Source organism: Pomacea canaliculata, linkage group LG8, assembly GCF_003073045.1.
Source record: "Pomacea canaliculata isolate SZHN2017 linkage group LG8, ASM307304v1, whole genome shotgun sequence".
NCBI classification, from domain to species: domain Eukaryota; kingdom Metazoa; phylum Mollusca; class Gastropoda; order Architaenioglossa; family Ampullariidae; genus Pomacea; species Pomacea canaliculata.
Window position 1 is genome coordinate 18,699,861 of NC_037597.1, and position 26,379 is coordinate 18,726,239.

General features: G+C 41.3%; 1 protein-coding gene across 2 annotated transcripts in view; it reads right to left on the reverse strand.

Moving 5' to 3' along the window:
* LOC112570996 (kelch-like protein 9) overlaps positions 1 to 18,786 on the reverse strand; it is a 73,650-nt gene extending 54,864 nt beyond the window's left edge. Inside the window, exons 1-3 of one of the 2 annotated variants that reach the window (XM_025249773.1) lie at positions 18,395 to 18,786; positions 13,613 to 13,699; positions 12,773 to 13,097 (exon numbers count right to left, since the gene is read on the reverse strand). The gene's annotated coding sequence lies outside the window, so the exon portion shown is untranslated. Of the gene's footprint in view, positions 1 to 12,772; positions 13,098 to 13,612; positions 13,858 to 18,394 lie in introns of those variants that run through there. The other variant, XM_025249772.1, reaches the window with a different exon arrangement.
* Positions 18,787 to 26,379: the final 7,593 nt, after the last annotated feature.

A 26,379-nucleotide genomic window follows, 5' to 3' on the forward strand; every position in this document is an offset into this window, starting at 1 on the left:
CTTTGAACACTTTGATACATGAAGATCGTACAACACTCGTCTAAACATGCTCGTCCTTCTTTTATCTTCGTGGCTCCTAGTCACGGGTGGTCAGGAGTAGTCCGGGTACTCCACTCTCATCCTCTTTCCTCTCACGCTGTCTACTTTCCTCTTCTCACCTTTATGGTGAAAAATCGCCATCACTAGATAACAGCAGTGACCTTACAATTAAACCAACAAACTGATATCATGTCAGATTCCCAGCAGAGTTGTTATTCCTTAAAAAACGTCTAGGCAAGTCATCATTTAGGGTAATACACGCTAGTCACAATCTCAGCTGACTTCCCACCCACCCCACTTACCACCTTCTTATCACGACCTGCTCTATATCTGCTCTAATCCACGTAAAGCGATTAGCATGGCAGTCGACCCACCTGTGACAACTACTGAGGGATGGGGGACCAGGCTCTGTGCCCGGCAGGGGCGAACAGACGGACTCGTGAGTTCGTGCGGACGGATAAAACAAGGTTAAGAGGAAGTGTTGGGGGAGTTGTTGTAGGGGGGGGGCTGGTGGCGGGAAAAGATGGGGGAAGGGGAGCCCGCTGTGCGGTGAGAAGCTTAGCGATGCCGCTGCTGAACCTGGTGAGGGTGGGGACTGGGGGAGGACTCTGTTGTCGTGATGCGCGCAGGTGAGAATTGACATGTCGTGCCGCGCGGAGGGATTACACCGCACGCGCTGCTGTGACGTCAGCGGTACGGCCATCGATTTCGTGGTGATGCGGTCGGTGAGCAGCAGGACAGGTCCTTGTGGACTTGATTGTCGCCCAGGTACTCAATTCTTATCAAAACACATACGAGACCCCAACATACAACATACTTTTAAACATACAAGGGACGCCACCTTGCTCACATCAACATCCTTCCCCTCCACCCCTTTCTCCGCTCTCTACCCCAGTTAATTTACATCCTCAAACCACACACAGCCCTCATCCGGGAAAGTATGGGGCGCCCAGAGAGGAGTTTTTGCAATTTGTTCTCTCTGGCTATAAAATAGTTCTTTTCTTGAAGTAGTGGGACTCGATAAACTCGGGACATGACTGAGTTAGACGGTTGTAGCCTGCCGGTAGTTGGTGTCGCCATAGGTCTCTATTTAAAGAAAGATTTACCGCCGCGATGTCAATGGCTTCTTTCACCCTTCACCCTTCCCACCGACCCTCGCGGTACGAGATGGTGACGTCATGCAGGGGGGAAGACGTCCGTTGTTTTGCAAATGTTTTGCGATCTTGCACAACCTAACTGACCTACATGGTCTATTCTTCCTTTTCGTCTCTGTTCCGTTTGAGATCATTTATGATAAGTGCTTTATTCCTCGTCGAAGAACTTCGTCACGGAAAATTTTAGGAAGTGTGGGAGTGAGAGAAGAAGAAGAAGAAGAAGAAGAAGAAGAAGAAGAAAAAGAATGAAATATCGTTTATTTCTCTGTCAAGAGTATATTTCCCCACAGAAACTGTCTTAACGAATGAAACACGTCATTTCAGTTTTTGTTTTACTTCTTAAAGAAATCGATCCTTTCAATTCAGTCCGGAGTCCTTGATCACAGTCCGCCTCACTGACCACGGTGCACGGTCCTTGTCCATGACCTGCCCGCTCTTCACGAACCGGAAGCTGTCCTGTCTCCATGGCTGCTCCAAACAGCCTGGGCGCTTTGCTTGATCGCTCTGGCTGCTGTCATCAATCTGTGATTCATGTTCTGGCCTTTTAACTCCAGCACCGGACGTTTCGATGCAGGTGTGATAATGAATAACGGCCCACAGTGAAGTGTCCTCGCTTTTGGCAGGAAATCGACCTAATGCTTTCATTGTCCCCTCGATGGCTGCCTTCCTGCGCCCAACACTTTTCTATGTCAACAGTTCTGTGGCGACAACATGACTGATGTGGTAGAAGCTATGCAAAAGAGTAAGAGGGGGGGGGGAGAGAACCAGGTTGGAACAGTGAATCGGCGATAATTGATGGGTTGATGAAAAAAGGGGACACAAATCATGCGTGATACAAATGGATCAATCTGGTGGGAGGCTGATCTTCCAAACTATTTAATAAGTTGTCAACCTGTTTCTATGAGTAGTCCAGGTTGTGAATACTGTAGCTGTTGGAAAAAAAAAATAAGTCAGAGACTGACAACATCGCACAGTGAAGTTCTTATTCTTATCCCGCTTTTGTGGAACTCGCTTCCCCTCTCGACCAAGGAGTCTGATAGTATTGGATCTTTCAAGAAAAATCTGAAGACTCACTTGTTTAAACTTTTTTGAAGTTTTCATTTGACCTGCAGTTTGGTGGCTGCTGGGATCACCGCGCATTGAGCGCATCTTTGTGATGCGGATACTGGCGCGCTATAAAACTACATCATCATCATCATCATCCTCCCTGTACTATACTTGCCGACTCCATGGTGATGGTTGTGTCGACATGTGGCTGGCAGTGATGGCAAATGACCTGCAGAGTGTGTGGTTACGTGTGTGGATGTGTGTCCTTCATGCAGCGAGGTAAGGGGACTGAAACACGTGTGACCAAGCGCCCCCCACCCCTAGCTCTACTTTGGATTTATTTCTATTTTTAGAGCAATCGCGATAAGACAAAAGTAGGCCACTACGATAGTGACTCAGTAGTGAACTCGAGAGAGAGAGAGCGTGTGAGTGATGTGTGTGAGAGATAAAGGTATGCATAAAGTGTGTGTGTTGGTGTGTTGGTGTGCCTGTGGGTGAACATATGCGTGAAGTGCAATACAGAACATCATAATGTAGTACACGTTTATACAAATATATTTTTCCGATGCGAGTAAATCCGTGAAAGTGTTTTTGGAATGGAGCAGCCAGGACTGTCGCAGACACCATCATCGTCATTGTCATTATCACATTATCATCGTCGTTGCTATCATATCATCGTCGTCATCATCATCATCGTTGTCGTCATCGCTGGGCCGTGCTGAACAAATGTTCGACAAGACGTCAATGTTTCTAGAAAATCTTGTAGCGTTCTCGTTTTATGACATCTACATCACTTTTCAGATGAGAGATGATCACGCGGCCTGGATGATATAAAAATAGTAATAGTTACGGACGGGGTAAAAAAAAAATAAAAATAAAACAACGTATGTTACTAACCGTTGCATACACTTTTCGCAATGACGCAATTCCATTTGACGAATATACTTCAGGTACAAATGTAGGTCTTTGCGTCACCTACACACCGATAACGTCCTAAGTGTTATTTTACCGTTATTCGGTAGCACGTGAAGTCACTCGGCGGTTATTTTAGGAGTTCAAAGACCCTCGTGGATCTGTTGCTGATAGGCTTAATAGTACTCTGGCACCAACGTTCGACAGTTAATATACAGCAAGACTACATAGATATATAGATATACTTAGAGTAGTATAGGTCTGAGTAGAGTGGTCTGGCTCTGGCAGCAGAACCCCAGCAATATGCAATATGATTATATATGTAATTAAGGGAGGGGAGTGTATTGATTAACTGTGCAGCCATCACACTATCGGCCTTCAGCCGCAACTGCCTTGATCCAGTTTCATCCGGTGACAGGTGGGCAGGTAAGTTGGTGACATGCACCCGGGACATTGCCTGCGATCTAGAGGTCGGGTAGGGGTGGTGGAGGGGTGACCGAGGCTGCCACAACCTGTCAACGTAAATACCTCAGGTAAATAAGTCACCTCATTAAATTTTTTTTTAACCACCGCAGTGGCGCTGACGTCATTGCATTGAACTTGGCGCTCGGCCAAGAAGCTGGGGTCAGCTGCATGGAGGTCGGCGGCCGTAAACTTTGGCACTCGGCCTGAGGCCCGCTGCATGGAGCTTGGCGGAGAAGAATGCTTGGCTGTGTCACCATGGAGAAACAGCAGTCGGCTTGGTTTCATGTGACATTGTGTGTGTGTGTTTTTTCCACCGCTTGTGACTCACTGCTAGCACCCAGCGAGCAACAATTGAGCCCCTTGTCTTTATCCTCCAAGCAGGAGGATAATCACTGCTGTCGTAGAAACACGTCTTTGATTTATTTTTTTCTTTCATTTCCTTTCGCCTTTCAGCCGTCGTCTCTAAACGTCCAGTCAACCCCTCCCCCCACACACACCCCTGTTGTGTTTGTTTTTCTATATTTTTATTTGCTGCGTGTCACTAACGTCGCACCTCCTGCCTCTTTCCCCACGCACCCCTCCCCCTATAACATTACACCCCTCCAGCATTCCGTCAGTTTCTTTTATCTCCAGCAAGTTGTCTCATTACTGCCCCCCTATCGGAAGCCGAGGCTTTGTGTGAAAAGGGGGGACTGCCATTTCACCCCTACGGCACATCCCCATCCTCCCGCACTCCACATCAACTTTCCCACCCATCCCCACCATCACTACCCTTCACCTTACCGCTGCAGTCGGTCGGTCGATTCCGCACTAATTTACACCGTCCAAATATGACTGATGGGGGTTTATTGGAGATAGTTAACAACACCCCGAGGCTTTCAGTCCTGCGCCCTCCGCGCGCAAACGAGAGATCATGGCGATTGCTGGAAACCCCCACCACGTCGCAATCCCCCCTCGTCCCCTTGCTACACCCCACCAACCTACCCCGCAAACGCCAACATCGGGTCACGTGATGCGACGGTCTGTGGTGTATAGAGTGACGGAAAGGCCACGTGTAGATGCTGCCGCGCGGCTGTTATGCGTCAAGAAGCGGCGCGTGGCACGCGGCAAGGCTTTTCGCATCAAGACGCGGCGTGCGGCACACGGCACGAAGCGAAACTTCGAGTTTCACCGTTTCTCTACCCTTCTCATTTTATAATGGAAATCTTTTAGAAAGGCTTATTAAACGAAAACTCTACTTCCATCCCATATACCCAGAAAAAAGTCAGTGTACTGAAAGAAAAAAAAAATAAAAGAAAAAATAAATAAATAAAAAAAAATTTTAAAAAAATTAAAAAACCAACAAAAATCAACAATGAGCTGATTTTATTTCGCGTGATACAAGATCAGCAACAGACACGATACTGCGGCGACTGGCAAAGAACTGAAACACAAGCACAGATAACGGCTTTGATAGATTATTTAAATATATACAGAACTTGCTTTTAGGAAAAAGCGTCGAATCGAAGCGAAAGCTTTTCTCTCGCTTTTCTATTTTTAAGTTATAAAGTACGATTCACATACATCTAAGTCAGCTTGACAGTCAGGACCACTTAGTGGAGTCACAGGGGAAACTTGCGAATCGTTAAACCACAGCAACAACATTTGTTTGCTGTTTCATTTCAGGGCGACGAGGACAATTACCTCCGCTTTACGATAATGCTGCGATGTGCGACCGGGACTATCTTCATGGGCTGTACCAGGAGGGGGAGACACGATTAGGTTTTGCGTGTTTTTGGAACTGAACCCTGTGCATCTCACCATCTTTTAGTTTATCTTTTCTTCCAACCTGGCATGCGAGCGGAGGGAACGCGGAGGAAACGGTTTGACGACAGAAGAGGAAAAGGCGGGGAGAGAATGCCAGTGGAGTGAGTATTCAATCATTTTAAAAAAATACCCTGCTATACTTTAAGTTTCTGCATCGCCTCTAAAGCCCTGTGAACAAAGTCTGTGGAATCGGAGGATCCATGCACTTTCTGCCGACCTCGGTGTGGACAGGTAAGCGTCACGTGACGATAGTACCGAGCAGAAGTCTGTTGGTCAACCCGAAACCTGACGCAAAAGGAAAGTGATGCACAGCGCAGGACAGCATGAAAAAACAGAGTTTATTAACTGCTGGATTTCTTCTATTGTCATTTATTTCGTGATTTATAGTTTTTGGTACATGGCGGCAGCTTGAAACAAAGAGGAGGGATGTGAATTATTTTAACAGTTGCTAAGTAAAACTGCACCAGTTCTCTTTTTCTCTCTGCCTCTACCTGTCTATCTGTTTTTCTGTCTGTTTTTCTGTCTGTTTTTCTGTCTGTCTGTCTGTCTGTCTGTCTGTCTGTCTGTCTGTCTGTCTGTCTAACAGTGTGTGTGTCTTTCAGTGTGTCTTTGACATACGAAATCCTTTTTCCTGTTAATTTTCTAATTAAACATCTATTGTATCATATTCCTCGACTCATTACCTTAAAGCCAGACTAATTTTAGAACAAAAGATAAATTATCAATATTCATACTGTTTTATCGACCTGTATCAATTCTATTAAAAAGAAAAAATATGGTTCAATTAATAAAGTGACTCAATAATGCCATTAAGCAAAATTTTATATTTTAGAGGGGAGATCACAAACTTTCCTATCTTATTACAAACTTCGTTTATTCTATGAAGATCAAAAGAAGGACTTGAAATGAATGAAATACGAGGAACTTGCTAAAATTGCAAAAAACAAATAACATTCCACAAAATGAAAGTAACAATGTGTCAGTGATAGGAAGAGACAACATTCTCGACTCTTGTTTTAGCCGAAGGCATTCTCATGAAAACAGACACGCACAGGACAATTTGTTTTGTTTTGTTGTTTTGTTTGGTGGGGGGAGGAGGAGGTGTTAGTTTGCCGCACGTAAACAAGCGGGCAAACAGATAAAAATGGTTTCGTAATCGGATACTTAATATCAGCTCGTGCAGACATGTTTCAGCACCGCCCCTCCCCAAGTCCTGCAGCTTGATGAAGGCGACGGGTCCCGACAAAGTCTCAATAGAATCCCCAGTGAAGTAGGTTGTTGGTGGGGGTGGGGAGAAAATTCGCGAAGGGATGATGACTGGGTGTCTAAATTTTTGTTTTGTTTTTGTTTACTAAAAAATTCAAATTATTGACATGCATTAAAGAGGGAGGAGCAGAAGAAAGCCATTCACGAGGTTATTGGTTAAAGAAAGGGGCTAGGCGGAGGGGTTTGGGTGAATAACTGGACGGATCCTATGTATCTACAAACCCCTACCTCTGGCCTTTTTGAAATGTACTCTGAGAAAGGTTGTTCTTGGAATTTGTGAATCCCACCCTACTTTAGCTACTTAGAAAAATGTCTTCTCAATATTATCGCTTCGCCCATATTTATGTCCGCCGCCCTTTTTCTCTAAGTCATGTCTCCTCTCCCATCTGAGGTCCATGTTTGTTAGTTAAGGGATTTTAAAAAAATGTTTTTCACCAATATCAGTATCCCGCACGTCCATCTAAAATACGCGATATGTAATTTGAAAAAAATTTTGTTTTAGGTAAAATAAGGCAATAGCAATAGCTAGAAAAAATACAGACCTGTGTCCTACTTTTCTGTCTCAGCAACTGTTTAAAACACCTTTAACTTTTTGTATTTTATGAACATTTTTCCTTTTTTTTTTCATCTTATCTTCGCACTTTGAAGCGGAGAATCTCAGACTTCTCACTCACTACCTCGTTATCAACTCAACTCATCTTAAGGAAAAGATGGAGAGGATGAAATACGACGACTTGTCCAAAGTTATGAACCGTATCCTACAGGCAGCATCGTGAGAACTGACAAATCATCTAGCTGTCCATAAGTATTCATTAACTGTCACTACCTATTCCATTAATCTGCCTATTACTGGCAATTAACTGTAGCTCTTACACACTTACATAGTGTATCACTGCCCACTAACTGTAACTATCTATGCCATCCATTAAATATAACTCTGATATAAAACTGATTATAATTGTATATGAATTGTATCTACCTATTTTACTTAGCTGCCTAGAGCATTTTAATTATTACTACTAACTGCCTAGCACTTACCGTGATCTGTGTTTAACTATCAGTAATTGTCTTTACATCAGCCATACCTTTCGGATTCTTGTCAAATAAGGAAACATAATTAATCAGACATCTTGACCCTACAGGTTCAATTCTCTGCTTAGATCGAAGACCTAATACAAATACAAGAAAGTGAATGCGCGTGATCAAAGTAAACAGTTCGGTGACGTCATAACGGCTCTGTTACCAGGTCAACAAGGAAGGAAGCCCTTTAGCGGTTAATATTGACAAACCGTCAAACACAAGTGCACTGCAAGTGGACTGTCTGACAAAACAATGTTTGGGTGTGCAATCATCTGCTGAAGCCGCAAGAAAAATAACTTCCTATGATAGGATGGATTAGTAACATAAACTGCTCTTCGTCGTCGCTAAATAGGCGACAACATTTATTCACGGAAATGGTTGTATATCTCTCGTGGTTTGTCGTTATAAGTGTGTCTTCATGTTTGTTTGTGTCAAGAAATGTTCAACCTGTTCAGGCAGCACACCTTCAGTGCTTTGATAAGATAACACTTTATTTATCTCACAGGATAATTCGGGGGGTAGGGAATATGTTGAAAAAAAGGTAATAATGATTTTCTTCTCCCTACACCCTTTTTATAGCAATATTTACGATCCATTTAACCCACGAGCCACCCTGTGCAGTGCGCCACCTACCTCACGACTTCTCTCCCCTTGAAAGACGATGCCGCTCCTCCATATTCCTCTCTTGTATCCTTTGCTTTATTTATCGCAAAAAATACCCTAAATATTGCTGTGCTCAAAATGGGGATCTCATTACATGTTTGTGGGCAGGAAAACTTTTTTCTAAAGGACTAGACGTTCAATTCTTTATTTAGCTTGTTCATAGGACTGTAGCACGCTTTGAGTTCTTTGGAAAAACTCTTCAAGCGCTCGAAGACAACTGCACAAGCACTCTATAACAGCTGATTATGTTAAGATTCAAATACAGATTTTACATTATTGAACTCATGTGGTTCTCTCTTGGAAAATAAATGCCTGAAATCAGGCGATTACTTCTGCCATTAATAGCCAACCCCCCCCCCCCCCCCAAAAAAAAACAAAACAAAACAAAACCAAAAACAACAACAACAAAACAGAAAAAAAAACAACAAACAAGCAAAACAAAAAAAAAAAAAAAAAAAAGAAACGTAGGGATTCTTTGTCTTTCTTTTTCACACACATACACACTTAGAAATCCAGTATCCTTGCGTTCCACAGCAGGGGTTACTTATCGCAGAGGGAGGAAAAGCATTTAAGAAGTGATGAGTTAACAGTTGTAAATATGTGCAAATATCTAGAACTGATTTATTTACAAAAACATCTTTATCTTTTTCTCACGCTTTTAAGGATGTTGCGAGTCAAGCCAAACTATTTTACGGATTTTGTGGGCTCATGGTGAGTATTCTTGTCCGTATTTTTTTGAAACTGTTAGATGCACAAATCTCACCTTTGTTAGCATATGGGAAATGAGGCATGGGAACCGGAGACGGATTTAAACATCATTGAAAGTGTTCATTTCTCTTCTTTTTGGTGGATAATGTGGCTTTGATTTTATGTAGAAAAACCCAGATGGGGGAGGTAAATTGTTTTTTTTTGAGAGTGTTTAAGCAAAGGCGTATTGATAACTGTCATCAAGACTCGTGTGGAAATTTAACTAAAGTTTCAAAATTATCACTAAAACTGAAAACAATTTTTTTAAATTCTTTTATCAAACATTTAAATCGTCTTTCTCTTTATGCACATGCTTGAGCACGTATAAACAAATAAGTGTTAGAAGTGCTTTAATTCGTTCTTGACTCGGCGTTTCGTATCTCAAGACAATTGTTTGTGTTTTGTTAACCCTAGTCAAAAATTAATCATGTCTCTATCACATCTCTTTCATCCAGTGTTACGGAACTGAAATTGAATTTTGTTTTTTCTGTCCAAGTTACAGTAACTTGAGAAAGAAGTATGTTCTTTTAAAAATATCCATTATCTGGAAGCTTTCTGTTTGTCCAGTGTTAGTAAGATAGTATCTGCCGATGAAGCTAATGTTTGTAAGACTGTATTAGTCGATGTAGCGAATGTTAGTATAACTTTCATGATAGTAAATTACATCTATGAAGAGTTCAAAAATCAAAATTTAAATTATTTGTTAACTATTTAATGCATTCAGACATTATTCTGCTGTTTTATTGCTGTTGAATATTTTTGCCCCCTTCACTGAGCCGAAGGCCTGCTTCATAAAATTTCACATGCATATTTCTTTCTCTCCCTCCCTCTCACACATTTACACATCCTCGCCAACAAGGATGCACTTATACAGGAATATACACACCCAGGCATAAATAGGACGAGCGATAGATAGAGATCCCCCCTGAGATAAAGCTTGACTGTAAAGAGACAGACCGAGATACTACATCATTTGCCTTGAAGTCAGAATGGACCGTGTGTACAAATATACAGCTGTATGTATACCTGTGTACGTATATTTATAGACTGCGTATCTTTCTTTGCTCTTTGTTATCGCACAGAAAACCAGATCACCCTCCTCTCCTCCTCCCCTCAAAACTTTTGCTTGACAACAACACAAAGTAAACAAAGACCGCCTGGAGACGGAGCGATCCCTCCAGTCACGTCATTTCCTTATTTACGTCTGCTACGGTAATCGACTCGCGCGCCTGGGGTGGTCGTGAGGTTTGGGGTGGAAGGTCGCCAAGGCCTTGACCTTACCCCCCGTGATCACATGACCGCACACGTCACCGCTTTATTTACATGGCGAGCGACAAGGGGGATGCCCGCTTGCACAGAGGCCTTTGCTCGCACGGACGGCAAGCGTGCGCCGCCACTGCCACTCAAAAAGAAAGAAAAAAAATTATCCCCCGACAAGGATTTCCTGCCTTTGGCTACTGTATCCTCTCCCTCTCATCAACGCCCTGCCGTGAGCTCGTTAGTAGTCATCGAGAGGTAGTTGAACGGAGTCCGCTGACTCACCTTCGCGAGGGGGAGAAGAGGGTAGGAGGGGAGTGAGAATCTATAGGCGGTGCCTGTTATTTACATGGTAAACGACACTGGACGTTAGGGAGGGTAGGGGGCACCTGCGATGACGTCGACTCCCGTATGTACTCCCCATCCCCTCCACACACTTTCCACCTATCCCCATCGCAGCCCTCACAAACAACCGGCTGCATTTGTGTTTGGAATCTTGTCACATCCTGAAATAATAGGTCGCAGGTTCAATTCCTTTTTGTGTTTTTTAACTACAGTTTTGTGTTACCAGGTCTGGTCCATAACGACGATCCCAAGCACCACATGATGATGATGAGGAGGAGGAGGGGGAAGAAGAAGGAAGGAAGGATAATTTGTTTACCCGGACAAAAGCTATCTTTAAAAGTCACAACAGTGGACATATTTACACACAGAATAAATCAGACAAGACCGCCTATTATTTCTGCAATGACGATACCCTCCACACCCCACCTTTTGTCGAGGACCTGACACAAACTTCATCATTAGTTGGTTACATCGAAATTGAATTAGCAGGACACAGTTGTTTTGCACTGTTTTCGGGGTGCACTGCACAACATTCACGGAAATATTAATATAAGCCTCATATTTTTCTTAGTATGAGCTAAGTATTATATTATTAAAACCAATATTCTCAGATAACATTTTCACTTCTTTGAAGGAATTCTTTCAAACGTTTTGCATGGTATTTACTATTTTCGAGCTGACTTTCTCTCTCTCACACACACTCGCTCTTCATCCTTCATTTTTTGTTTAGTTTCAATTTATTCCCATTACAGATGCATCACAGACAATTTTGATAAGCCTTATTTAGATTGAGCGTGTTAGCTAAGACTATTCCCAGGTGTAAATTTATGCACATGACAATGTTCACACCTCACCTCACCCTCAGCCATCGTCATACCTCATGCAAGAGGTGACTACGCTTGACACATCCTGTTTTATTGTCTTTGCGACCTGCGCAAGGTACGGTCAGATCCCCACCCCTGTCTTTGTTTATTGTCCCTTGTCTCTAAATCAAGTCATAAAACTCATTCAACTCCTCGGTGACCCCATGCTACGCCCTCGTCTTCACAACAGTGACGTGCGCGCGGCGTTCATGACGTAGAACGATCATACTGAGTTCACATAATATTTCACTATAATTAAACTTAGCTATCTTATATTTTACATCTTACAGTTTATAATTTTACTACAAGCTTTTTCGTTTCTCTTGCCTCTTCGAAATTCTCTCGCCTTCCCAGCTGTCGTCCTCATTGTAACAAGTGTGATGTGGTGCTTTATGGTTTGTTTGCTGTAGTGAAAGTGTAGTGCTGACCCTTAAAAAACAATAAATCTTCTCTCCGTTCTCTGTTTTGTTTTTCTCCTTCTTTTTCTCTCCTTTCGTTTTTGCTTTCTCTCGTTTTTGTCTTTCTTTCTCTGCTGTCTGTATGTATGCGTGTGTGGAGAGAGGGAAAAGTAGGATGGACGAGGGTTTGTCTGTTTGCCTGACACTCTCTGCGTTTTGTTGGCAAACAAGAAATGAGGTGTAAGTGGCTAAGAAACAAGTTGTACAGACACGGGTATCCTACATGTTCTACTGTATCCGGGTTTGATCAGAGTCGAGACAAGGTCAGTCTACACACGGCACCTCCCTTGTCACGGGTGTCCGTGAAGCTTGAATCACAGTCTACATCCTGATACTGAAAGTAGTCCGCCTCCTATAATACGAGGCAGGCCACCCTGCACTTGATGAAGGCCAGGTTTGTAATAGAATTCACTCAAGTGAAGCAAGCTCTCACACACAGACATATATTTCATGCACGAGGAAAGGGTGAAGCATAGATATTTGACAATTCGTTCAATTCAAAACACTCACCCGTATCCACATACAAAGGTATGCAAGCTGGTACCCATACACCCGCACGCTCGCATGATAGATAGATACTCCCTGCACGAAGAAAAAAAACTTCTCGCACTTGGCTTGTCTTATTCGAACAATAGTGAGCACACTTGAAAATATACGAGTAGCAACTCACCTGAAAATCATTCTCCCGCGACAGAAAATGGCGAGACACGATTTGAAGCCACCATATCCGTTTGCTGCACTGTGACACCTGTCCGTGTCCTTTAGGATTGACTTTACTGGTTGACCACAGGTAGCAGGTATGTTCCCACGCAGGACAGTTGCACAGCATGAGGTACAGGTGAGGTGTAGGTGGGTTTGTTACTGCCAGTAACCGGGTCACTGTGTCACAGAAGGCGGCTCCATGGCGATAGGTGTGTTATACTCTTGGACGACTCTACGCTTGATGGAACCTGTCGGGGAAACTCCTTTACTTGTGTGTGTTTAGGACTTGAGGACTGGATGACAGATGGTACGACAGAACGTTAGGCCACCCGGCCGGACGGACGGACATTAACAACCCCAAAAGAAAAGGGTAAAAAAAGGTAATGTAGAGATAGTTATGGAAAAATCCCTCATACAGACAACAATTTTTTTTTCTTACATATTTTTTCTGTGCTGAAATAATTGAAAATAATTAAATGTGATCATTTGCTTCTTCCAAACGCAATTGTCATAAATCTAAAATAAGAAAAAAAAAGAAACAAACACACAAAAAAATGAAACAACTAAAAAAAAAAGTTCAGAAAAAGGAAATTTAACAAACAACATAAAACAGGAATAAAAAAGAAACGTAAATAAAAAAACAACAAAAAAGAAAAAATGAAACAAGCAATAAAAACACAAAAATATACACACAAAAAAACAACAAGGTAACAAACAAGTAAACAATCCAACAAGTAATAATAATGAGGTTTAAAAAAACTGTTACAGAAGAAGAAGACTGCCTGGGAGGAAAAATTGGCGGACTCACTCACGACAGACGGGGATTCCAGCAGGTGACGGGTAGATCGGCTTTATGATCAGTACACAGGTACACACTACCTTCTACAGACTGCACCTTCATTAAAGAAAAGACCAAATGGAGTGGAACCCATGTACTCAGGCAGCATTAAATTACAACACAAGACCATTACACATGTCTGCCTACCTGAGGTGTCGAACACGACCCTTTACATGTCAGACAGACAGCGAGTGTAAATAAGAAGTGAATGCAACAAACAGTTGTTCTTGGGATGATACCTACCGACTTGTCTAGTCATGCTAGTGGAAACATAATTTAAAAAGAAAATCACAAACAGATAAACAAGCATGAAACAAGATATACTGTTTACTGTTAAGCCTTTTTGCACTTGATGTTATTAACACACCAAAGCATGTCTTCTGCGCGATGAAAATTTATTCGACTTCTCAAAGCGGATGACAACTTGTGAATGACGAAGTCTGGTATTGTTTGGCTCCTCACGGTGCAAACCATGATAAATTTTAATTTGAGCCTTCCTAAAAAAAAAAAAAAAAAAAATAGAGATTTATGGCAAAGTCTGAGAAAGCGTGTTTACTGACATCTCTCCCCAACTCGTGCAGTGAACTGTGACAGGTCCTGTGTTGTGTCCTACATGAATGGTGTCTTCTGTGTTCATTTTAAAGGGATACTAAAGGGTTGTGATAAGGCTCTGGCGACGGTCAAACGTTTCAAAACTATATTTAGTTAAAATTACAGAGCATGACAGCAATGCAGGAGAAATAAATGATTCGTTTCTCACTTAATTACCGCTTATTAACATTATTTCGGTTGCCGATGTTTATAAGAATCGAAAAAATCCAGTGAAATCGACCCTTGTGTCCTTCCGCCGAGTAACCACGATAGCTTCCCGAGACGGTCAAGAGGAAAATCCTCTTGTGACGTCACAAGAGGACAGGAAGTGTCTGTGGTCATTGCTAGGATAGTGATCGGTGTGTTTCGTTAGTTGGATTTGTGATCTCCAAAATCATTAACAATCAAGATTGCCATGAGTAATGTTCAATTTTACCAATTTCAACCACTTTTATCAACTCACAATCGACTGCACATCCTCGGCGGAGGAGGAAAATGTTGCAGCAGTCGAAGCACAAAGCAGGTACGTAGGACTATAGAAGTCATACTGTGTGCACGGGAACAGAAAGTGAACGCATGCTTTACCTTCAAGCACTTTAAATAAACATATTGCACTCGAACTCTTTACACTGGGCATTGTTGTTGACAAATTCACTTCGTAGTGTATTTAAAAAATAAAATTACATTTGGTATGCTAATTATTTCCTCACACACACACACCGGAATATACAACTTGTATATTATAATTTGGGTTTTAAAGTGAACTTTCCTAAGGATAGTTTCAAAATTAATATTTTGAAATATCTGTGTTTAAATATTTTAAACAGACAATATTTGCAGCCTTTTTGGGGGATATAGTTTGAATAATTCGACTAACGACTTACTTTTTTAACAACGATGCATAGAATTCAAGCAGAGACATTTGCTTTATCTGTTATTATGCCTGTGCTTTTAACTTATATGTTTGTTGTTTAAATGTGTGTACATAGATTCATTTATCAGTTTCAGACTGGTGCATTTGTGAGGAATGGCCACAACAAAAAGATGAAGAAAGAAAATCTGCCTTTATTATGCACAAATTAAAAATAATGTAGAGGAGGACCAGACGTGCATTACCAGCCATGAAGGCTATTTCTTATTGTCTTAGTGGTGCTTTAGCCACTTTGCAGGCAAACCATATATAAATGCTTACATTTCAGATTTTTGAGAGAAATGCTCTGAATACATAATGACTTTATAAGTGGCTCTTTCAGGTTTGTTATGAATTCCACTATAATGCTAATAAAAGTAGATTAATATAAAAAGATTGCGAGAAGACTATATGCAAACAGAATCACACAAGTGAGTGATATTTCAATCAAGGTACCAGCATTTTTTTTATTTATAGGCAAAGTTTAGTCTGAGCAACATCAAATTAAAAGGATGAATGCAAGAAAAAGCACTTTAAAGAAAAATCTTATAAAAATGTTGAAGCATAAAAAAATGTAGAGTAAAAGCTTAAAAGTGAATTGTCAAGAAAATATTCCCTATACAGCATGAAAATTGTTATAATTTATCCAAATCCAGTTATTGGACACACTTCATATCATATGTCTAAAAATATTTTCATGTATCTGACATGAATTGAAAAATAAGATCTTCCCTTTATTAACATTAAATTTTTTTTATTTGTTCAAACTCAGGTATGGACACATTTCATTTTTATGTTCAAAACAAATCTTGCATGCATCTGGCATTTTTATTTTACAGACATCATTTATGAAATACTTGGTGCTGAATGTACCTTTCATTCTTTATTTTCTTAAAAACTAATAATAATGCAAGGAAAACTGTGTGACAACTGATTTTTTTTTTCACATAATATACAGACATGTGGCTTAATCTTTTTAATTCCTCAAGTTCCACTGCATGTGAATTTTTCATTTGATTGCTCTGTAAGCATTTAAAAATAGTTTCAACAATGTATATTGTCATAATTTTCTTAATTCTTGCACAGTTATGGATTCCAATAAACCAAGTGGACAATTTGAGACAAATGTGTGTTTGTGTACTTGTCAAAGGCTGAACATTTAGGAAGCCTAAAAGAGTGTGGCTGTGATGTCCAGGAGTAATGATGGCCACAGGAGCTGTCTTGGCATATGGTTATAAATTTGACTTCTATGCGGCACTCGTCTATAGTTGTGATAGTAGAGGGGTTGCTACACTGCCTGCAGACACTCAGCAGCTCCTCCAACTTCTTTTTGTGAATGAAAAATTTTTTTTCAAGGAAGGGATATGTGTCCAGTTCATCTTTCTTAGAATTCCTAGAGACAAATATCGAGACTAAAATCATAGTTAAAACCATAAATCATTTTTATAGCTAAATATCAGCTTAAATTCTTGTGCTAGCATGTTTCTGATATAAACTATCAAGTACTGACTGTTTGTTAGTAACTGCAATATAAACTTTGTTTACTGGTGCTCCTTGACTGCTGAATTATTCCACTCTGAGGTGTCGTTTTCATTTTCTGACTCCCATATCAGGGATCACACCTAGCAGACATTTATAGACACAATTTCCTTCTTTTTCATTTCATTATGAAAAAAATTATCCACATGAAAATTTTACAAAAGCCATATAAAATTTATTTTTTTATCTAAGTGTTTAAAACTGCGCATATTTTTGGCCTTGAATATCCTTATAAGAAGAAAATATCTGGCACCAGTCTGTGGAATTCATGCCAATTTTAGATAAAAGAGATGGTGTAATAGAAAAAAGAACTGAAAAGTGGCCATTACCTTTCAGGATTGGAGCTGAGGTCTGGGTCTGGGACCTCTTTATTTAAGCACAGTTGAACTGTCTGTTGTGACTGACTCTCGTCATAGTCTGAACATAAAGTTTTTTATAAAGTTAATCATTCCACAAAACATTAAAACAATAAATAAAACATGTATGATTATACCATGTGATCAAGCTATTATTATTTTTAATTCTTTACAGTATCCAACATAAAACACAATCATTTATTTACTCTAATTTTTCAAATGTTGAAATATCAATTCTAACTTCCGCAGTGTACTGCACATAGATTCACTACTATTGTTGATAAGCTCATTATGTAGGAATACCTTTCACATGTATTTTATTGTTTTTTAGATTTCATAAACAAATGGCTGTCTTTTTCAAAAATATGAATTTAAAAATATTTCATTTTATAAAAAGCAAACATGGATTTTAAAAAAAAAATGTAACAAGGGCAAGGATTTCAACAATCATTTCTTTTAAACTTGCCAGTTTTGATGCTGACATTTTTAAATTTATTATGCATGTACTATGAATTTTTACCTACTGAAACCGCTTATTATATAAGTACCACATAACACGTTTATTATTATGTATTTTTAATAGATGTATATTGTAATGTTATCTACCAATAATGAATAGTGCATTTTGTAACACAGTGACAGTGCACTGACACTGACCTGTTTTATGCTGTGGTCGTTTGGCAAGTGAAACTCGTCTGTCAGATAGATCCTTCTTTCTTTTTCGAGCACTTTCATTGTGTTGAAAAATTGTCGGAATTGCATCTGGCAGAAGCTGTGCCTTGAAGGCCAAACCTAACTGTTTGGACATTCGGGTCCGGCTAGTAAAGCACTCGTCAACAAAATGCTTGCATAACATGTCCCACTCTCTGGGCTCCCAAACGTGTGGGATCGAGCCTTGTTATTTGTACGACCCACTCTTTTTGTAAGGCTCTGTCTTTCGGAAACTGATGAAAAAGACAATATCGTATCTTTTCCATTTTTTTCGTGGCAATCGGGTGCAGCACATTCTCGAGGCATGGTTCTCACTATGGAAACCATTTACGTCATAGGGTCACGTGACGAAGAACGAGACTTCGTCGTCGCAGACGAAAGAGTCCCGTGATATTTCTCTTATTAAACACAACATTCTACTGAAAACCTTCAACTTTTTCCACATGAACAGACATGAAAGTAGACGAGATTCAAATTTATCCTACTATTTACGAGTTTCTAAGCAGTTTAATTTTCCCTTTAGTATCCCTTTAAGAGGATGCGTCATTCGTCAAAAGTGATCCACTAGAAAAAAAAAAAAAGATCCTAAGCAAACCGTACTAAGAAAGTTAAAAAATATGGACAAGTTATCTGAAAGCCGGTTACCGTGTCCTCGCATAAATGATCTCTGGTGAGTTCATTACAGAGCGAGAGGGACAAACATCGAAACATATTTCGTCGTCAGAATCTTCTACTACAACTCCTTTATGTCGTTGGGTTCCACCACAACACCCACACGAGCTTACAAACCGCCGACCAGCTCAAGCTCACACCTTTTTGTAACTGATTCTATTCTATTAACATTCTATTCTACGGACCAGGGTATATTATATTTGCCAGTGCAGTGAGCCAGCTAATAGGATTCGTGCAACTTGAGCCCACCCGGTAGTGGAATGAAAGTCAGTTTGATTCTGTGACTAAAGTACTCTGGTGAACAACTCAGTGGAATTGGGAGTCAGGTACCCCCGTAATGTGTGTCCTTCTCACTTCAACAGCTCGCAGTATCTGACGGATGGACTGCAACTTCTGCTTCTCTTTTTTCGTCGGGGGCTCGAGATATGGATACGGCATGTTGGGAGTTGTCATACACAGACTAGATCACGCATACGTACGACAAGACACAACACATCCTTCATTCATGCATGATCAAGAGTATTATGGGAACTCTCACCACGCCATATCCACCTACCCACTACTTTAATAAGAAATATCGCTTGGTGAGAGCACTTTACCACTAAATAAACAGCAGCAGCAGCAGCAGCAGCAGCAGCAGCAACAACAACAACAGAAAACAAATGAACGAACCAGCGAACGAAGGAGCACACTAAGAAATAATTCAACTAACCAGCTATTTCAGTTACCAACGAATAAACTAATAAGCAAACAAACCAACCAACAAAAAACAATTCAATCAATGAAACAGTAAATAAACAAAGTAGCCAACAAACCAGCGAACAAACAAAAACAAAACAAAACAAATAAATAAAAAAAAAACGAACAAACAAACTAACGAATTATCTGACAAACCAACAAAAAAGTGAAACAACACACCATCAAACAGTAATGGACAACGTCTGTAGCTCACGTGCGACGCACACTTCCTGCATGTGGAGCAATACCAACACTCCAGTCTTGACCTTTAACCCCTGCAAATTCTTTCTTGCTTTTGATGAGATCTTCCTGTTTTTGTTTTTGTCTCTTTTTTCCTTTTGTCTAAAATCTTCCTTCCTCCCTTCCGGCTTCTCTGTTTGTATGACCCTCGTACAGACCTTTCAGCATTATTTACTTGACAAAGGCATCTCACATCATTTCAATGTGTGTTGGTGGTGGTGGAGGGGCTAGATGTGTTTTTGTACAGATTTGTTTTTCCTGTCTTGTCACTCATTATTCTTCGGTTCCATTCCTTGCTTCTTTTTTGTTGTTGTTTATTTTATCTCTTTTCACATCTTTTTTTTTTTATTTTATATTATTTATATTATTTTATATTCGACAGAAAAAAAAACTTACAAGGTAAAATTACTGTGAGCAAGAATCTGAAAGACCGTTAAATACTTGAAATATCTCACACATATTGTTGAAGTACGGAAAAATGTGATGTTTCGCTCAACTGTAACTTTCATCTGAAACTAATTAATAAACCCTTGCTGGGTCTGCTTGAAACCGTCAAGATGTCATAATGGTATACACAAAGCGAGGCTGATTCGGTATTTAGAATGCCCTGCCACTATATATTTCTCATTTTTCGTTAATATTTTTTTAAACTGTTTTAGTTCTTTACTTTTAAAACTGAGGAGGTAGGTTCCTCTTTGTATTTATATGACATTGAGAGTAGAAAGGTGGCTGCTTGTTGCCTTCACAAGCTATGTTATAGTGCAACCTGAATATATAAAAAATAATTTAAGATCACTGGATCGGAGCGACTAATTGTAATTCTAACCGCTGTCAAAAACTATTTATAATTATATTGTCACAGAGGGATGACACGAGGTTAACTAGGTAGCACAGCGAGGGTGTCTGAGCCACATCTGTTGTATGATTAATAGGTTGTTTTATTTTGTTTTTGTTTCCTTAGATAGTAGAAGAGAAGAAGGGAAGACAACATAATTATTTTTCGCAGCCAGCGCTTCGCTTCCCAAGGAGACCCGGCAAGTGGAGGGACACTCCGTGAAGGGGAGTGGAGGATGTCTTCCTACAAAGGTGCGGTGTTCATATTTTTGTGTATATCAGATTTTTTATAAGTTGATTTTTTTTCCTGTATTTTTTTTAAAGACATAGATATGTATTAGTAATTTACTTTTGTTGTAACTGTCAATAGGCGCAGTCTACGGGGCCGGGGGATGAGCCATGGAGTTTGGTGCCGGGAGATGGACCGCGAGTGTTTGGGCCTGGCTAATGCCACAGAGTGATATATATATAATATATGTGTGTGTTGATGTGTATCTCTGTCATATGTGTGTATATATATATATAGTGTTTGCAGCTGTTGCGTTAACATGCTGTGACTATTGGTCACACATCGGATATAGTCGTGATGTGACCCAGTGTCGCACAGCCCCTCCCATGAAGGGTCAAAGACAGTTTACTCTTCCCACGAACGGAAAACGTTTGGTCACATGGGATCTAAAAATATGGGAGGTCTGTTTGCTAATGCTTCCTGCCTTTGGCAAAGGACAATGTACACTTGTCGTTAGTTTCGACGACTGGAGGGCAAAGAAAGGACATCTAACAGCGGGTCCAGACAAGGACAGGCCAGTGCCCAGTGGCCTTCACTGTCGCCCTTGAACGGTGCCACGTCTTTGTCAACACTCTGAGCGCCACCGAGGTGTGTGCGGAGAGTTCGAGACCCGTGGGTGGATCGAACTTTCTTTATCACCTAATATTGTGCTGACCCAGCGGGAATGCAGATAACAGTTTGTGTTCTTAATGCTTGATTTCTTTTAAATCTCTTTCGTGTACAGAAACATCCTAAATTAGTTGTCTTCATCGCTTCCAAGCAACGGATTTGTTGCGACCAGCAACTGGCAGCTTTGAGGTTCGATTTTTCTGTTAACAAACCAAAAAAAAAAACAAAAACACAAAAAACAAAAAAAAAAAAAAAACAAAAAAAAAACCAAACTAAACCTCATTTCATGTTTGAGTTTCAAGCATGGACCCCAAAGCATCTGTGTGCAAAGTGGACTTAGTGCTGCAGCTGGCAACAGGTGACAGTCATGGGCCACTGGAGCAGCTGCATGATAGACACCAGACCTGCAGCTGCATGTGTGAGAACGGACCGTCCCAGGCAGCTGCTGCGTCAAGCATCAATTTACTGCACTCAGCAACAGCAACAGCGAAAAAAAGAACAGCGACCTCATCTGTTTCAATGTCTCTGTTCCTCTCGCCGAGTCTGTGGTTTCTCGAGAATATCTCTGCGTGAGTCAGATTCAGTGAGTCACGGGCTTAGGTGTCCGAGATAGGTATAAAATGTTTACATGGCTGCAAGTTTACGGATATGCACTATGAATAGAAATGGGTTAGGTTAGAAATGGGAGGTCTGTTTATTATCTTGTTTCACCTTCTGACTCTCTGGCTCTCTTATTCTTTCATTCTCTCGCCACTTTTCTCGCCTTCCACACTTCCTCCCAGTCCTTATCTTAGAGCTACCGTCATAACACTTCTATCACAGTTTTGGAACAGGCCACCCTAGGTGTAAGTCACTGTTGGACATTAATCAGACGGCACGTTAGATACTAGTGCATCTCGGACCGTTCCCATTCACAAAAAACAACCAACAAATATCGCTTCCCATCCCAGCTCCCTCCAGTAACTCCATCCCTCCATCGGCAAGAACAAGGAGAAAGCTATCTAATCTTGCAACCTTCAGAGACTTCAGCAAAAAAAATAATTTGTCCTTCCCTTCATTCATTTTCTCGTTCACTGTCTTTAAGATGCATTGGTTTTTGCCCCACTTTTTTTTTCGTTTTTTTTTTTTTTTTTTTTGCCCATCGTTCTTTGTTGCAGCCGCCATGTCGAAATGACTGTGCACGTGCATCTCTACACTGTTGTAAGATGTATAAAATCTGCTTCTCTCTCTCTCGCTGCTTCTTTCTGTGTCTGTCTCTCACTGTCCTTGCTTTTTTTCTTTTTTTCGTACACTCGTGTATACACACCACACCAAACAAAACGCATCATCCCATGAAACACATGCGCGCGCACACACACACACGCTCAAAACAGAGAGATAAAGGGAATTTAAAATTTATAGAAATTCGTTAAAAATTTTATGATAATCTGTGATAATGATCCACATTAAACAAAGAAAAAAAAAAGGAAGAAATTACAAAGAAAAGTTTTCGCATTTGTTTCATTGGTCTATGGCGCCACCACCGACATCGTCAGAATCTCTTTGACGCGATATCATTGGTTCTGACGTGTGACGTCACTTTGGGCCCCCAAACGACGTCACTGTGCACCAAACATCCTCCCAGCGATGGATGGAGTGTTCACATCCCTGTCGCCACCTGACTCTGTTGCCGACTGCCATGACCCCGGTAACAAGGGCGCGGCGGCTGCGCGGCGCTCACGGGGTCCTGCCGCTGTGACGAGGGTAGAAAAGTTATCAACTCCGGGATTTGCGATGACTGTTCGCTCAACAAAGGACGGACAACTCGACAGGAATGACTGCTAGAGGAAAACAAAAGCTTGAAGCTGCGTGCATCTTTGTTCAGCTCATGCCACTGTCAATGATAGAAAAAAAACTTTGTTTACACTCAGCTGTGCGTGTGTGTGTGTGGTGAGGTGAGTCCGCGAGTGCCTCTGAGCGCACACTTATTGACGTGCGTGCGTGTGTGTGTACATTTTTCAACTGATTAAAAAAAAAGCGGTAAGGTGTGTGTGTGTATTGGGCGGTGGGGGGTATTGTCATGTTAAACTGGTGACGTGGTAGCGTAAAACAAAAGCAGGTAGCAGTGAGGGGGGTTGGTTGCAAGGGCGGCACCAGGCTAGGAAACAAAGAGACAGGTAGGAGAGAGAAAGAGGGAGGCCACAGGTGGGAGACAAAGCGGGTGAGTCACCGAAATCGAGCGTCGGCTACCCTTGGGGCCGCGCTGGCTCAGCGGCGTAGGTACAGGTAGGCGTACTTCCGCGGCAGGGAGCGCGCACCTCGGTTTGTTAGGTGCGTCCAAGTGAGAATAATGGCGCCTCCTGACAGAGCCGGCACTTTCTTTGAGGATGGAAGCGGTTCATTGACTCTGCACGCGCGCAGGTGCAGGTTGCCGAGCGAAACGAGGCCACGACGAACCCGAGTGCGCCCTAACAGCGAACTGACCTCGATCCTGTGGCCAAGATGTTTACAAGAGCAGATAAACATCGCAGGGAAAGTTGTGGAAATTTGAGCAAGAGAAGAAAACAAGGAAAATGAAAGAATGGGGACTAGAACTTTACCCATTTCCCTAGGATGCGTGTGTGTGTGTTCGTGCGCGCGTGATAGTACACCCAACTACACTTTACAATATTTAAAAAAAAGCTGATGATGATGATGATGATAAAATTAATTAAATTACCGTCTGCTTGAGACTTTACAAGAATACTCTAGCTTAAAAACACACATCATTATTACTCGTAGTGATACACTGTATGAGTGAAGCAAAGCCATGCATGTCGCTGACAGAACTTGCATTTTGATATTTTAGACAAGATGATAAACAAACGAGGCTGACAGGGGAGGGAGGGGGCAGCTGATAAAGGTAGCGGCAGTTAGCTGTAAATAACCAGGTGCAGTTGTTCGCTGCGCAGACAACACAGATTAAAAAATAATAATATTAAAAAAACTGTCACAATATTGTTGACATCTTCTAATCTTCCTCGGTGTTGCCTCTGATGTTAGTTAAATGATGATAGTAAAACGATGGTCGTGAGCACCTTTCATGCGTGTCTGTGTACGCGTGCGTGCGTGCGTGTTTGCGTTAAAGAGAGGTGTGTGTAAAAGTGTATGTGTGTGTGTGCAGGTGTATGTAGGTGTGTGTGTGTATATACTGCATGACGATGTGCATACTACATTCATGAGTTCGTCCGTTCGGGGAAAGACGAGATTTAAACTTAAAGAAAAGTAGCAGGTTACATTCTGAGAAAAGTCAGATTTTTTTTTTTAATCTGTTTATAAGGACGACCTTTCAAGAGGCAAGGTTATCGAAAGCGTCACTCAAACACCGGCTGACTCAGAGCCTCGGAGAGCGAGCAACAACTTGCTTGCAGTACAAGAGCTTGTTAACACGCTCGATAGGTCACGACCCGGGGCGACACTGTTTTCTTCCCTCTCTTTACGCTGTACGCTATAAGTTGACAGACACAAAGTCTCTCCAACTTCTCGAAACCGGATATTTCAAGCCCCTTATATTATGTCTTCTTGATTTTGCCAATGTGACTTGGGAAGGATCACTGAAGAAGTGAACACACACGTGCGTTCAGTTCAGAGTACTGCGTCTTGGGGTGGCTTGGGGACACTTTAATTGTGTCTTAAAAAACTGTTTCCCGGTATCGTGACAACCGAACTTACGTGGGCGTGAGTCAGTGGACTGAGTCGGAGCTCGCGCAGTGTTGTTGTTTGATCATTGACTAGATTGCAGGTGGCTTTATGTGTGTGCGTCACTACTGAAAAATAAGTAACATAAGAACTCTACAACCGTTGCTATATAAACAAAGTTTTGTAGTTGTTGTTGTATGCAGTGCTACAGGAGTTTTTCATCTGACTTCTCCGTGTAAATGCTTAGTGTGTTGAGTGCTGCCCCTAACTACAAACTAAACATTTAAGCACCTTTAAAAGTTTGCGGTTTTGTTGTTGTTGTTGTTATTTGTTTATGTTGATGTCTCTAGGATTGCAACGATCAAATATTCCTCAACAGGCAGAGGGGTCGTCTTCCCCATCGTTCCTGCGAACGTGTCGTAGTCACGGTTCAGCAACAAACTGAAAGATTGTGAGAGAAAGGTTCCAGACCTCGCCGACGGAGGTACAGCACGAGCACATGTGTTAAGCGGCGTTGTCAAGGCGACGCTCCCTTGAACGAGTGCACCATATGGCGACCATTATTTTCGTCCTTTGACCCCCAGCGGAACGCTACGTGGAGTCACGGGCAAAGGAACCTTTCCGTCTTGACCTTTGAACCCAGCTGAAAGCGCCCTTACACTCTTTCCGAGGTGGATGACTGTTTCCAGCTCCGTCTTTCGTGGCTGTGTGTCTGTGTCAAGGACAAAGTCTTGCCTTTCTCTAAGAAATCTGATTCTTTGGTGAGTGACTAAGTTCCGAAAGCCCTTCTGGTATTTCCAGTCATTCCTGTGGAGTTCTCCGGTCTTTCTGACTGATGGTGATGGGTGTTTGCCTGTTGTTACCCTTGTCTGTCCCTTCAGCGTCATGTTTAAAGGGAATTTAAAGGCAAAATAAAGCTGGTTAGAATCTCGTCTACTTTCGTGTCTGGTCATGTGAAAAGTTGAAGGTATTGTAGAATGTTGTGTTTAATAAGAGAAATTACAAGGGACTTTTTCGTTTTCTTCTAAGAAATGTCGTTCTCCGTCACGTGACCTTATGACATATGATCAAGACTGCTTAGTTTTCTATACTTTTTAAAACTATGCTTTGAAAAGTTCGCTTTAAAACCTAAATTATCACATACAATGTGAGTATTCCGGTGCGTGTGTGTGTGTGCATAAGGAAATAATTAGCATGCCAAATGTAATTTGATTCTTTAAATACACTATGAAGTAAATTCGTTAACAGCAACGCCCAGTGTAAGGAGTTCGAGTGCATTATGTTTATTTAAAGTGCTTGAATCTAAAGCATTCGTTCACTTTCTCTTTCTGTGGACACAAGATGACTTGATTAGTCCTACCTGCTTTGTCCTTCGACTGCTGCAACATTTTCCTCGTCCTCCGATGATGTCCAGTCGATGACAGTGTGAGCTGATGCTATTGGTTCAAACTCGTGATTGGACATTACTCATACCTATCTTGATTGTTAATTTTGGATATCACTAATCCAACTAACGAGACATCCCGATCACGAGTTCAAATCATAGTAATGATCACTGACACCTTCTGTCCGTCGTGGTCCTACGTCACAC